General features: G+C 39.5%; 1 protein-coding gene across 1 annotated transcript in view; it reads left to right on the top strand.

Annotated features, from left to right (window-relative positions):
• The window catches only part of PATJ (PATJ crumbs cell polarity complex component), a 362,352-nt gene that overhangs the window by 116,828 nt on the left and 231,853 nt on the right, over positions 1 to 13,671 (top strand). The gene's annotated exons all lie outside the window — the stretch shown is intronic.

Below are 13,671 nucleotides of genomic sequence, written 5' to 3'. Positions count from 1 at the left end.
GAAATATTGCCATTCTCAACAGCATAGACAGACATAGAGGGTATTACGCTAAATGAGATAGTTCGGATAGTGAAAGACAAATACCATATGATTTCACTTATATGTGGAATCTAAAAAACAAAACACACGATTGGATGAACAAACAGAAACTGTCTCATAAACAGAACACACTGGTAGTTGCCAGAGGGGAGGGGGAAGAGAGATGGGCAAAATGGGTGAAGGGGATTAAGAGGCAGAAACTTCCAGTTATAAAATAAATAAGTCATAGGGTTAAGTACAACCTAAGGAATATAGCTAATAATGTGATAATTTTTTTTTAAAGATTTTATTTTATTTATTTGACAGAGAGAGACACAGCGAGAGAGGGAACACAGCAGAGAGAGTGGGAGACGGAGAAGCAGGCTCCCTGCAGAGCAGTGAGCCGGATGTGGGGCTCGATCCCAGGACCCTGGGATCGTGACCTGAGCCGAAGGCAGACGCTTAACGACTGAGCCACCCAGGCGCCCCTAATAATGTGATAATTTTTATGGTGACAGATGGTAGCTACGTTTTTCTCAGTGAGCTTTTCGCAGTGTGTTGAACTGCCGAATCACTATGTTGTACACCTGAAACGAATGTAACATCATCTGTTGTACTCGAATTTTTAAAAAAGTTTATAGGAGCATGAACAGGTTAGAAGGGAAAATGAATTTAGTTTGAGACATGTTGTGGGTTCCACAAAGTTAAGCGGAATCAATTATATGTGTGATTCTGGGGATTAATGTTGAGGTCTATCCTGATGTGGATAATTGGAAGCAAGGTCAAGTGTAGGTAGAACTGCCAGATTTGAGTAGTCATCCAGGGTGAGCTCAGATAATAAAAAGAGCCTCGGACAAACTGCCGTCCTGCAAAGCAGCAATAGGGCAGATATGAAGAGAGGAAGAAAGTAGTGACGTGGAAGGAACAAAACACTGGAAGCAATCGAGGAACCTAGAGATAGGCATAGAAACCGAGGTGGAGGACATTTTGTTTTTTAAGGTTTATTTATTTTAGAGAGAGAAAGGGTGTGCTGGCAAGAAGAGGGACAGAGGGAGAGAAAGAGAAAAAGTCCTCAAGCAGACTCCCTGATGAGTACAGATCCCATCGTGGGGCTCTATCCCACAGCCCTGAGATCATGACCTAGGCTGAAATCAGGAGTCAGACGCTCTAACCAGCCGAGCCACCCGGGCACCCCCACGGAGGAGAACATTTTAACAAAAGGTCATCATAGACCCTCATGTTGTGCTTCAGAGAGATCAGAGAGGATAAAACAGAAATGTTTGCACAGGGTTTGGCCACACAGATGCCCTTGGTAAGCACAGAACAGTTTTAGTGAAGTAGAATTAGAGAATAGTGGGTTGAGAATTGAACAGATCTGAAGTTGGACACGGTTAGTCCAGGAAGACTAGCATTTTCATAATCCTGGTCATGAAAAGAGACAGATATAATGCATGTTACTACGTAGCTAGAGGGTATTACTAGATTGAGGTAAGGAGGAGTTATACATATATAACTACATATATATCGTGTATGTGTGTGTGTGTGTGTGTGTGTGTGTGTGTGTGTGTCTTTGTGTCTTTCTGGGAAAGATCCAGCGAAGGAATATGCCAGTGCTAGAAAGGGGGTGATTAAACATGGTCCCTGGTGAGGGTGAAGGGAGAGAAGGACATTGCACATCTAGAGAGATGGACCTTTGGTGGTTTGATGGAAGTTTACCTCCTCCACAGAGACAGGTGCCAGGAATGAAAAGGAAAGTACAAATAGAAGTGCTATTTGTGTCCGTGGGCAGGAATCCCAAGAGATTTTTTTATTTTTATATTTTTTGTCATTTAGGTAAAGGTTATTTTAAAACAATGATGAGGTAGAAGTAATGTGGGATTAAAAGGAGAGGTATCAGAGTAGGGATTCACTTTTGAAACAAGGGTAGGAGCGTAGTGGCTTAGTGAAGGGAAGGGAGTTTAGAAAAATCTTGACCCTCCCCCCTTTTCCAACTACCCAGAACAAGACAATGAGCATCACTCACTCACTCGAGCGGCATTTGTGGCAGAGAATCAGAAGCTGTAGAGAGAACAGAAGAGGTTGAGAGAACATTTGGTGAAGAGGTCAGGGTGTGGAGTTGTTTCTTGACCATTCATGGAGATTCCATGGATTGTGATGGGTAGTTCGGCTGGAGGGTCTTGGGGGGTGGGTCTGGCAATGGAAACTAGGAGAAACTAGAGCAGCAGGGAAGGAAGGAATTGGAGACATTGTCCAAGCATAACAGGGATGAGAGATAGGATAGATTTATTGACTTCATGTTTATATTAAAACTTTAGTCCAAGAACGGTTTTATGTTGATATATGAAGCGTCTTAGAATAATAGCATTTCTCGGTTCAGCAACTTAGTGACCTTTGCCTATAGTTGTAGACAGAAACTTTCTGTCACAAAAAGTTGGTCTCTGAGCATCAGCATAGCTCCTCTCTGAGTGGAAAGGAATGACTCAGATCAGCTCAACTACTTGGAGGAATCCAGTGTCTTTTTATTCAGCAGAACTGGACCAGTGTGTCAAGGGGAGGCACTGACAGGTCCTGTGTCCTGGTGTAAGTGATGGCACCAGCTCTGGGGGACACACATAGCCTTAAACAGGCAGTGGGTTTGTTCTTTAGGAGAGATGCCTGGAGGTGGCAGTACTGGAAGGCTTAGAAATATAATTTTATGACTTTTTAAAAATTAAAAAAGAAAATTTTAAGTAATCTCCACACCTGGTGTGGGTCTTGAACTCATAGTCCCAAAACCAAGAGTCATATGCTCCACCAACTGAGCCAGTCAGGTAGGTGCCCCTACTTTTATGACTTTTTATCCGGTCAAATTACTTTCCAAATGAAACATCTTTATTTTTAAAATTTCCCTTGGGCTTGGTGTTAATAATTGAATCTGGTCAAAGAATTCAGAAATGGGACTACTTCTTTAAGTGTGTAGAACGGTGACTGCAGAATTGGACAATATCTAAACCAATTTCTAAGACCACCCCTCCTTTCTTATGCAGAAGACCAAATGGAGCATCCATTGTGTCTTACTCAATTCTTCCAGTTTCCGAGAGGAAAGAGGCACTTGACTCCTACCCCATTCTTAGGCATACAAGAGTTTTGACCTAACTTTTGAGAGATCAGTCTTGTGGTTGAATGTTGTTTTTTGGGCTTGTTGTCATAGATTCAGGGGATATTGAAATTTCAGCGGGTTCTAGAAGAGTTCCTATAAGTCGTATTTCCCCTTTCCGTCTTTCAAGATGTGCCCCATGGAGTTAGGTTCATTGGAGAATATTTATTCTCTGGAACTTTCCCGAATAATGCGTAGATTCTTTCGGAAGACGGTCTTTCAGATCAGGGTATCCTGAAGGACTGAATGATATTTTAGAGTTTCTGCTTTGCATTCATTTTTGTGTAGGACCCAGCAAAGTTGTTTAATGCGCACTGTACTTCTGCCTCACACCAACACCAACTTCCCTGTACCTTTGGAGGCCTGTTTTTTGGTTTGTTTTTAATATTCAGTTTAAAGGGACGGTGCAGTGTATAATGTGTCTTACTATGGGTCAGAATATTTATTCCATTTATTAACTAAAAACAAAATAAAAGCAGTTCACCTATTTCTCGACTTTGACCCCCTGCCTCTTGCAACCACCAGTGTGTTCTCCGTACCTGTGAGCTTGGTTTTTTGGTTATTGTCTGTCTTAGATTCCGCATATAAGAGAGACCATGTAGTATTTGTTTTTCTCTGATTTTTTTCACATAGCATCATACCCTCAAGTTCCATCCGTGTTGTCTCAAATGGCAAGATTTCATTCTTTTTATGGCTGTATTATAATCGTGTGTGTCTGTGTGTCTGTGTCTGTGTCTGTACACCATGATTTCTTTATTCATTTGTCGATGGGTTTGTTTTCAGACAAACTATGAGAGACTCTGGACTCTGGGAAACAAATTGAGGATTACAGAAGGGAGGGGGCTGGGGGATGGGGTGACCAGGTGGTGGGTATGAAGGAGGGCATGTGATGTGATGAGCACTGGGTGTTATACGCAACTAATGAATCGTTGAACACTACATCAAAAACTAATGATGTACTGTATGTTGACTAACAGAACATAGTAATTTAAAAAAAGAAAAATTGTCTACTCAGATCTTCTGCCCATTTTTTAATTGGATTGTTTGTTTTTTGGTATTGAGTTTTATGAATTCTTTGTATATTGTGGATTTTAGTCCCTTATCAGATAGATGATTTGCAGTTGTATCCTATTCAGTAGGTTGTCATTCCATTTTGTGTATGGTTTTCTTTACTGTGCAGAAGCAGCTTTTTAGTTTGGGGTAGTCCCATTTGTTGACTTTTGCTTTTGTGACCTTTGTTTCTGGTGTTGGATTAAAAAAATAATTACTAAGACCTATGTCAAGGAGTTCACCGCCTGTACTTTCTTCTAGGAATTTTATGTTTTCAGGTCTTAGATTCAAGTCTTTCCTCCATTTTGAATTAATTTTTGTGTAGGCTGTAAGATAGTGGTCCAGTTTCATTTTTTTGTATGTGGCTATCCAATTTTCCTTACACCATTTATTGAAGATACCATCCTTTCCCCACCTTTGTTGTAAATTAATGAGTGATCTATGTTTGGGTTTATTTCTGGGCTCTCTGTTCCATTGATCTGTGTGTCTCTTTTTTGCCAAAGCCATACTGTCTTAATTACTATAGCTTTGTAATACAGTTTGAAATCTGGAAGTATGTTTCCTCCAGCTTTGTTCTTTCTCAAGATTGCTTTGGTTTTCTGAGTCTTTGTAGTTTCATACAAATATTTTTTCTGTTTCTGTGAAAAAATACCATTGGAATAGTTGTATGAATCTGTATATTACTTAGGATAATACAGACATTTTTATGGTAATGATTTTTCCAGTCCATGAGCATGGAATAGCTTTCCATTTGTTTGTGTCATCTTCAATTTCTTTCATTAATATCTTGTCGTTTTCAACATGCAAATCTTTCATCTTGTTTATTTTTAGTTATCTTATTCTTTTTGAAGGAATTGTAAATGGGATTGTTTTTTCTTAATTTCTCTTTTTGATACTTTGTATCAGTATAAAGAAACACAACAGATTTTTGCATGTTGATTTTGTATACTACTTTGCTGAATTTATTTATTCTAATAGTTTTTGGATGGGTCTTTAGAGTTTTCTATGTGTAATAAATATCATGTTTTCTATATGTAATAAATACCATATATCTAATAAATATCTGCAAATAGTGAGTTTTACTTCCTTTCCAATTTGGATGCCTTTAGGTTCTTTTTCTGGTTTAATTGCTCTGGCTAGGACTTCCAGTACTATGTTGAATAAAAATATTGAGAGTGGACATCCTTGTCTTGTTCTTGATCTTAAAGGAAAAGTGTTCACCTTTTCACCATTGAGTCTGAACTTAGCTATGCGCTTGTCATACATGGCATTTATTATGTTGAAGTACATTCCCTCCATATCTGCTTTGTTTAGAGTTTTTATTATAAATGTATGTTGAATTTGGGGCGCCTGGGTGGCTCAGTGGGTTAAAGCCTCTGCCTTCGGCTCGGGTCATGATCCTAGGGTCCTGGGATCGAGCCCTGCGTCGGGCTCTCTGCTCAGCGGGGAGCCTGCTTCCTCTTCTCTCTCTGCCTGCCTCTCTGCCTACTTGTGATCTCTGTCTAAGTAAATAAATAAAATCTTTAAAAAAAAAAAGTATGTTGAATTTTGTCACATGGTTTTTTCTGCATCTATTGAGATGATCTTATGACTTTTAGCTTTCATTTTGTTAACATAGTGTATCACATCGATTTGTGAAATGGTCAACCATACTTGCATCCCTGGAATCAGTCTCACTGGATCATGGTGTATGATCCTTTCAATGTATTATTGAATTTGGTTTGCTAATATTTTGTTGAGGATTTTTGCATCTTTGTTCATTGGGGTCTTGGCCTATAATTTTCTTTTTTTGTGGTGTTTTCGTCTGGTTTTGGTATCAAGGTGATGCTAGTCTTATAAAATATGTTTTGAAGAGTTCACCTCCTATTTTTTGGATGATTTTGAGAAGAATTGGTATTAAATTGTCTTTGACTATTTGGTAGAATTCACCAGTAAAGCCATCTTGTTCTGGACTTTTATTTATTGGGAGGTTTTCAATTACTAATTCAATCTCTTTGCTAGTAGTTGGTCTATTCAGATTTTCTATTTTACCTGATTCGGTCTTGAAAGATTGTATGTTTCTAGTAATTTATCTGTTTCTTCTAAGCTGTCCAATTTGTTGGCATATAATTCTTCATGGTTGTCTTTTACAATTCTTTATATTTCTGTGGAATCAGTTGTAACATCTCTTTCATTTCTGATTTTATTTTGAGTCCTCTCTCTTTTTTCCTAAGTCTAGCTAAAGGTTTGCCAATTTTGTTTATTTTTCAGAGAATCAGCTTATGATTTCATTGATCTTTTCTACTGTCATCTTATTATGTCATGTTATGTTATGTTACATTACGTTAGGTTAGGTTAGGATAGGTTACGTTATATTATGTTATGTTGTTTTCCAGAGTGAGAGAGCGCACAAGCAGGGGGAGTGGTAGGCAGATGCAGAAGGAGAGGGAAAAGCATGTTCCTCTATGAGCAGAGAGTTTAACGTGGGGCTCGATCCCAGGACCCTGGGATCATGACCTGAGCTGAAGGCAGAGGCTTAACCAACTGAACCACCCAGGCACCCCTCTACTGTCATGTTAGTCTCTATTTCATTTATTTCTGCTATACCCTTTGTTATTTTCTTCCTTCTACAAGCTTTGGGCTTTATTGGTTTTTCTAGTTCCTTGCTGTGTAAAGTTACGTTGTTTGAGACTTGTTTCTTAAGGTAGGCATTTATTGCCATGAGCTTTCCTGTTAAAATTGCTTTTGCTGCATCATATAAAGTTTGGTATATTTTATTTACATTTTTGCTTATTTCAAGATTTTTTTTTAATTTCTCTTTGCATTTCTTCTTTGACCCATTGGTTGTTCAGTAGCATTTTGTTTAAGTGCTACATATTTGTGACCTTCCTAGTGTTTTTCTTGTAATTATTTTCTTGTTTTATACCATTGCAGCTAGAAAAGATGCTTTGTTTAATTTCAGTCATCTTAAATTGATTAAGACTTATTTTGTGGCCTAGCATATGATCTGTCTTGGAACATATTCCATGTGCACCTGAAGAATGGGTATTCTCCTGCTTTTGGATGGCGTAGTCTGTATATGTCTGTTAAATCCATCTGGTCTAACATGTCATTTAAGGCTGATGTTTCCTTACTGATTTTCTGCCTAGGTAATCTATCCATTGATGTAAGTGGGGAATTAAAGTACCCTACTATTATTGTATTGCACTATTTCTCCCTTTAGGTCTGTTAACATTTCCTTATTAATATTTAAGTATTCCTATGGACTGATCCCTTTATTATGATATAACACCCTTCTTTGTCTGTTATTCTTTGTTTTAAAGTTTACGTTGTCTGATATAAGTATGGCTGCTCCAGCTTTCTTTTGGTTTCCATTTGCATGGAATATCTTTTCCCATCCTTTCACTTTCAGTCTGTGTGTGCCCTTTTATCTGAAGTGAGTCTCTTATAGGCAGCATGTAGATGGATCTTGTTTTTTAATACATTTGGCCGCTCTGTGTCTTTGGTTATAGATTTTAGTCCATTTATATTTAAAGTAATTATTGACATATGTGTTTATTGCCATTTTGCTAATTGTTCTGTTTTTGTAGTTGAGCTTTTCTCTGTTCCTTTCTTCTCTGACTTTCTTCCTTTGTGGTTTGATGACTTTCTTCAGTGGTGTGCTTATGTTCTCTTATCTTTTGTGTATTTGCTATTGGTTTTGGTTTGTGGTTACCATGAGACTTACGTATAACAACTTACATCTATAATAGTCTACTTTAAGTTGATGATACCTTACTTTTGATCCCATTCTAAAGCTCAACATTTTTACTCACCACCCCACAGCATGTTTTGGTTTTGATGTCATATTTCACAACTTTTTATCTTGTGTATCGCTTAACTAATTATTGTAATCAGAGTTATTTTCACTGTTTTTTTAACCCTTACAGCAGCTTTTAAAATAATCCACAACCTTTACTATATATTTACTTTTCCAGTGACATTTCTTCTCTCACATGTGTTCTCTTTACTAATTAGCATCTTTCTTTTCAGCTTAAAGAACCTTTCTTGTAAGGCCCTTTTATTGGTGATGCACTAATTTAACTTTTGTTTGTCTGAAAAATTCTTTATCTCTCCTTCAGTTCTGAATCATAATTTTGCCACTTAGTATATTTTTGGTTTGCCATTTTTTCCTTTTAGCACTTTGAATATATCATGCCATTCCCTCGTGACCTGTAATGTTTGTTCTCAGGTATCTGCAGGTAGTTTTTTATTTTTTTTAAATATTTTTTTGAGGTTTATTTATTTATTCATTCATTCATCTTTCCTGTCTTTAACTTTTGGCATTTTTTTAAAAGATTTTATTTATTTATTTGACACACAGAGAGAGAACACAAGTAGGCAGAGAGGCAGGCAGAGAGAGAGGTGAAGCAAGCTCCCTGTCAAGCAGAGAGCCCAATGCAGGGCTCGATCTCAGGACCCTGAGATCATTACCTGAGCCAAAGGCAGAGGATTTAACCCACTGAGCCACCCAGGTGCCCCTAACTTTTGGCATTTTAATTCTAATGTGTCTTGGTGTGAATCTCTTTGGCTTCATCTTATTCGGAACTCTGTGTTTATTTACTGGAGCGGGATGACTGTTTCATTCCCCAAGTTAGGGAAGTTTTAGCCATTATTTCCTAATAAGATTTCTGCCTTTTCTGTCTCTCTTCTTCTGGGAGCCCTATAAAAAGTCAATGTTAATTTGTTTGATGTCTTATAAATCCCTTAAGCTATTTTCACTTTTTTTATTCGTTTTTCCTTTTGCTTCTTTGATTGGGTGAGATCTTTGTCTTTGAGTTGCCTGATCAGATTCATCTAGTCATCTGTTGAACGCCTCTAGTGTATTTTTCAGTTCAGTTATTGCATTCGTCAGCTCTGTGACTTCTGTTTGGTACTTTCTCGTATTTTCCATGTCTTTGTTGAAGTTTTAACTGTTTTCATCCATTCTTTTTTTTCAAATTCAGCAATCATCTTTATATCCATAACTTTGGACTCTTTATCAGATAAATTACTTATCTCCATTTCATTAAGGTATTCTTCTGAGGTTATTTCTTGTTCTTTCACTTGGAACATTCCTCTCTTTCTTCATGTTGCTTGACTTTCTGTGCTGGTTGTTACACAGTTGATGAAACTGCCACCTCTCCCATTCTCAAAGGAATGGCCTCGTGTAGATGAACATTTTCATTCAGCCCTTAACACAGCTCTTGTTTCCCAGACCTCTGTGCTTGTCTGAGCAGCCTATTGTATTTTTCCTTTCTTTTTTCTTTTTTTCTTTTTTCAAAAGATTTCATTTATTTATTTGACAGAGAAAGAGGGACAGTGAGAGAGGGAACACAAGCAGGGGGAGTGAGAGAGGCAGAAGCAGGCTTCCTGCTGAGCAGGGAGCCCATGTGATACAGGGCTCGATCCCCCTCGATCCCAGGACCCTGGGGTCATGACCTGAGCTGAAGGCAGATGCTTAATGACCGAGCCACCCAGGCTCCCCAGCGTATATGATTTATTTATTTATTATTATTTTTTTTTTATAAAGCACAAGGATAGAGTGTTTTTTTTTTAAAGATTTTATCCATCCATTTGACAGACAGAGATCACAGGTAGGCAGAGAGGCAAGCAGAGAGAGAGAGGAGGAAGCAGGCTCCCCGCCGAGCAGAGAGCCCGATGCGGGGCTCGATCCCAGGACCCCGGGACCATGACCTGAGCCGAAGACAGAGGCCTTAACCCACTGAGCCACCCAGGCGCCCCCCAGCGTATATGATTTTTAATGGCTCCTGGTAGTTGAGGAAGTGCCAGTACCTTTCAGTGTCCAGAAAGGGGAGATTCAGGTTGATTGAAAGCCAGACCCTCAGGCAGTAGCTTTAGAAGCATGCAAATATGTATAATCCTGATGGGCCACATGTGTAAGCCCCACTGGGCACCAGATAGGAATTCTAGAGGTGTGCGTTGAGTGGCAATCACAAAAGTTGGGACTCCAGAGAAGGGTATAATAAGTTCCTTGTGAGGAGATAGCAGTGAGCTAGAGCAAAGCAGGAGAATGCCAGGTGGTGTTCACAGCCCATGCTCCTTCAGAGCAGCATAGTAGGTCGCCGAATGTGTGCCATACCTAAAATCTGCCCCTCGGTCTGAAGCTCCAGAATAAGCAAAGTGACCTTTTTCACAGGAAGCCAGGGGCATGTGCCATAGTCTGCTGTCTTTGAATTGCCCTGGTGGTTGTAGCCTGCCAAGAATCATCTTCTGATTGCCATAGTCCTGTGGGATCCAGGAATGCAAGACCCTTCATCTACCAGAGCCAGGCAGTCACAGGCTGTCCCCTGGGTGTCAGCTGCAAAAACTGGGCACCAGACTCATGGAAAGCTCTCCTCCAGGAGCCAGTGGCACTCCTGGAGTGTGGCAGAGGGTGAGCCCGATGAGAGCACTTGCCTTTCCGAGGTCTCTGGAAAGGATCAGTGAGCCTCAAGATGCATGCTTATTTAGAACCCTACCTCTCAGGCCACAGCCCTAGTGATTAATAGGCTCTTTCATGAAAAGACCAAGCTCCTGGGTCTGTTGCCTCTTGCTATGCTCCAGGGGTGGTAGCTGTTGAAGAATTCTTTGTCCGTTGATTACAACTTAGTGGGACTCAATGAGTGTAAGACTAATTGGCCCCAAGAATCAGGCAGTGGAGATGTGTCCCCTCTACAGCAGTCACAAATATTGGGGCACCAGATTAGGGGTGTGAGCTCCTTTTGGGTGACACTGATTATTACAATCCTTTGTGACTAGGAACATGAGCTCCTCTGGCTTCTAGAGTCAGGTGATCAAGAGGACTGGTAGTAAGAGGTCAGATGCTCCTTGGAAGTCGAGATCTCTGGGAAGGGGCCTCTGGGCAAGCAGGGTGTGGTAACTCTGGAGGAAGTCCAAGTGATTTTGTTCCAGGTATCTTTCTTTCCTTTTTTTTTTGGTTAAGATTTTTATTTATTTATTTGTCAGAGAGAGAGCGTGCACAAGCAGAGGGAGAAACACACTCCCCACTGAGCAGGGAGCCTGATGCAGGACTAGATCCCAGGACCCTGGGGTCATTACCTGAGCTAAAGGTAGCCACCTAACTGACTGAGTCACTCAGGTGTCTCTCCTTCTTCCTTATAAGTCAGCATGAGGTTCTGTCTTCAGAATCTACCTCTCTTCAGTCTTTTTTCTGACTCATCTCCATCATCAGCTTCTGCCAAAAGACATAAATGGGTGCCCATAATGGGGAACATGCACATTTCTCAGACTAATAGCAGATCTGTAGTATAGATATATGATAGGTACCATTCAAACATTTCCTGTTATCTGTAGCTACATGACCCTGAGAAGGTTTCCCTGGTGTCTGTATTTCCTCATTTACAAAGTGGGTGTTCTTTTGAGTTAAGGAAGTGTGCATATAGAGGACTTCATATAATGCCTTGAGCAGTGCTTAATGAAAGGTTGGCAATGATACTAGATGACAGGGATAGACTTTTGGGCTCAGAGGTTTCTAAGACAGTGTTCTTTGTTGCTGAGTTTATTAAAACATGGAAGGAGGTTGTAGTTTGTGTGTGTGTGTGTGTGTGCGTGTGTGCGTGTGTAGGATCAACTCATAGTAAAGAAAACAAGGTGTCAGAGCTTAAAGCCTGAGAGGATGAACTTGAGGTGAAAGACTTGTATTTAAAATTGAAAAAAATCATGATATAGGTATACTAGTATGCAAATGAAAATAAACATATAGGTATGTATACTAGTATGCAAATCAAAATAAAAATTTTGTTATGAATAAGACAGGTGAAATAGGAGTTAAGGTGTCATAGTTGGGAAAAGGATTAAATGCCTTAATGTTAAATTTTGAGCCCAAATACAGTGCCTGGCATTTAATGCCTTCAAAGGCAGTGGTGGGTATCTAATAGATGCATCTTTGAGGTAAACTGCCAAATAGCATGTGTAGATTCAGAACGTTAGTAGGAGGCTGAGGATTAGGGGAGAATAAATATGTACATTTGAGCAAAGATTACCCTGGAATGTTTGAGTTGATTTCTAGTATAATGCCATTGGAGCTGTTGCCTACTCTGCAGGCGAAGACAAATGTGAAAAATTAGGACAAGAGATACATAGAGCATTACACTAATGTGTTTGAAAATATAATTAGATCTTTACTTACTAATTCAGGCTCTACAGAAGGCCAGATGAGAAGTAAATTTGATGTAAGAAAGCAACTTACCCATTATGGCTTGAGTTTTTTTTTTTTTCTTTTTCTTTAAAGATTTTATTTATTAATTTGACAGAGAGAGACAGCAAGAGAGGGAATACAAACAGGGGGAGTGGGAGAGGGAGAAGCAGGCTTTCCACAGAGCTGGGAGCCTGGCACAGGGCCGGATCCCAGGACCCTGGGATCATGACCAGAGCCAAAGACACGCTAATGACTGAGCCACCCAGGCGCCCCTTGAGTTTTTGTTTCTTAACAAAACTCTTAAACACAATTTTACATATTTATATAAAATGCACACATTTTAAGGGACAGTTTGTTTAATTTTGATAAACTCCTGTTATCCATAGCCTGATTAAGATATTATGTTCATCAATCCTTTGGCAGTATCCTGCCCCGGGCGACTACTAATATGACTTATAACACCATAAAGTATTTCTCCCGATGTAGAACTCATGTAAATGTTACCATATAGTAGGTACTTTTCTGTGTCTGGCTTCTTTCCTTCAGCACAGTCTGTGTCCTTCTAAACTTTAAGGGAATGCCTAATTATGTATACTGGTGTTGGATAATAATTTGCTTTGCAACTTCAGAATCACAGTGTAACATGTGTGTAAGTAACCCTCCTAGTCTGAAAAACACTAGTGCCTGTTGTCCCTATTCCCTATGGTGTGTCATGCAAAATTACTGTATAGGATCTGTATTTAAAGAGAAAAAAGATGGGGCACCTGGGTGGCTCTGTCGTTAAGCGTCTGCCTTCAGCTCAGGTCATGATATTGGGGTCTGGAATAGAGCCCTGCATTGGGTTCCCCTGCTCAGTGGGAAGCCTGCCTCCCCTTCTCCCAATCCCCCTGCTCGTGTTCCCTCTCACTGTTTCTCTCTCAAATAAATAAAATCTTTTTAAAAAATTTAAAAAAATTTTTTAAAAAGAGGAAAAAGAAATCTAGAGATAGTTTAGTCACAGCCAAAACTCATACTGCTTGCGTCATTTAGAAAAGTGCTGAGTTTACTTGACTCTCATTTTGGCTCAGTACTTAGTATTTAGAAATTTTATATGAAAAAGGGTATATTGGAAAGAAAAGGTCTGATTCATCTCATTTTTGTATGATGCTGAAAATTTGATTTGCAAAGATACTGTGTATCATGATCAAATCTTACATTAATACCCATTTGTTCATTAATGGGGTGGTCCACCTTTCCTCCCAGTTATGTAAAAAATGGTAGCTTCGGGGGCACCTGGGTGGCTTAGTGGGTTGGAGCCTCTGCCTTCGGC

Source organism: Martes martes (assembly GCF_963455335.1).
Source record: "Martes martes genome assembly, chromosome: 4".
NCBI classification, from domain to species: Eukaryota; Metazoa; Chordata; class Mammalia; order Carnivora; family Mustelidae; genus Martes; species Martes martes.
This window is presented reverse-complemented; position numbering and strand designations above follow the sequence as displayed.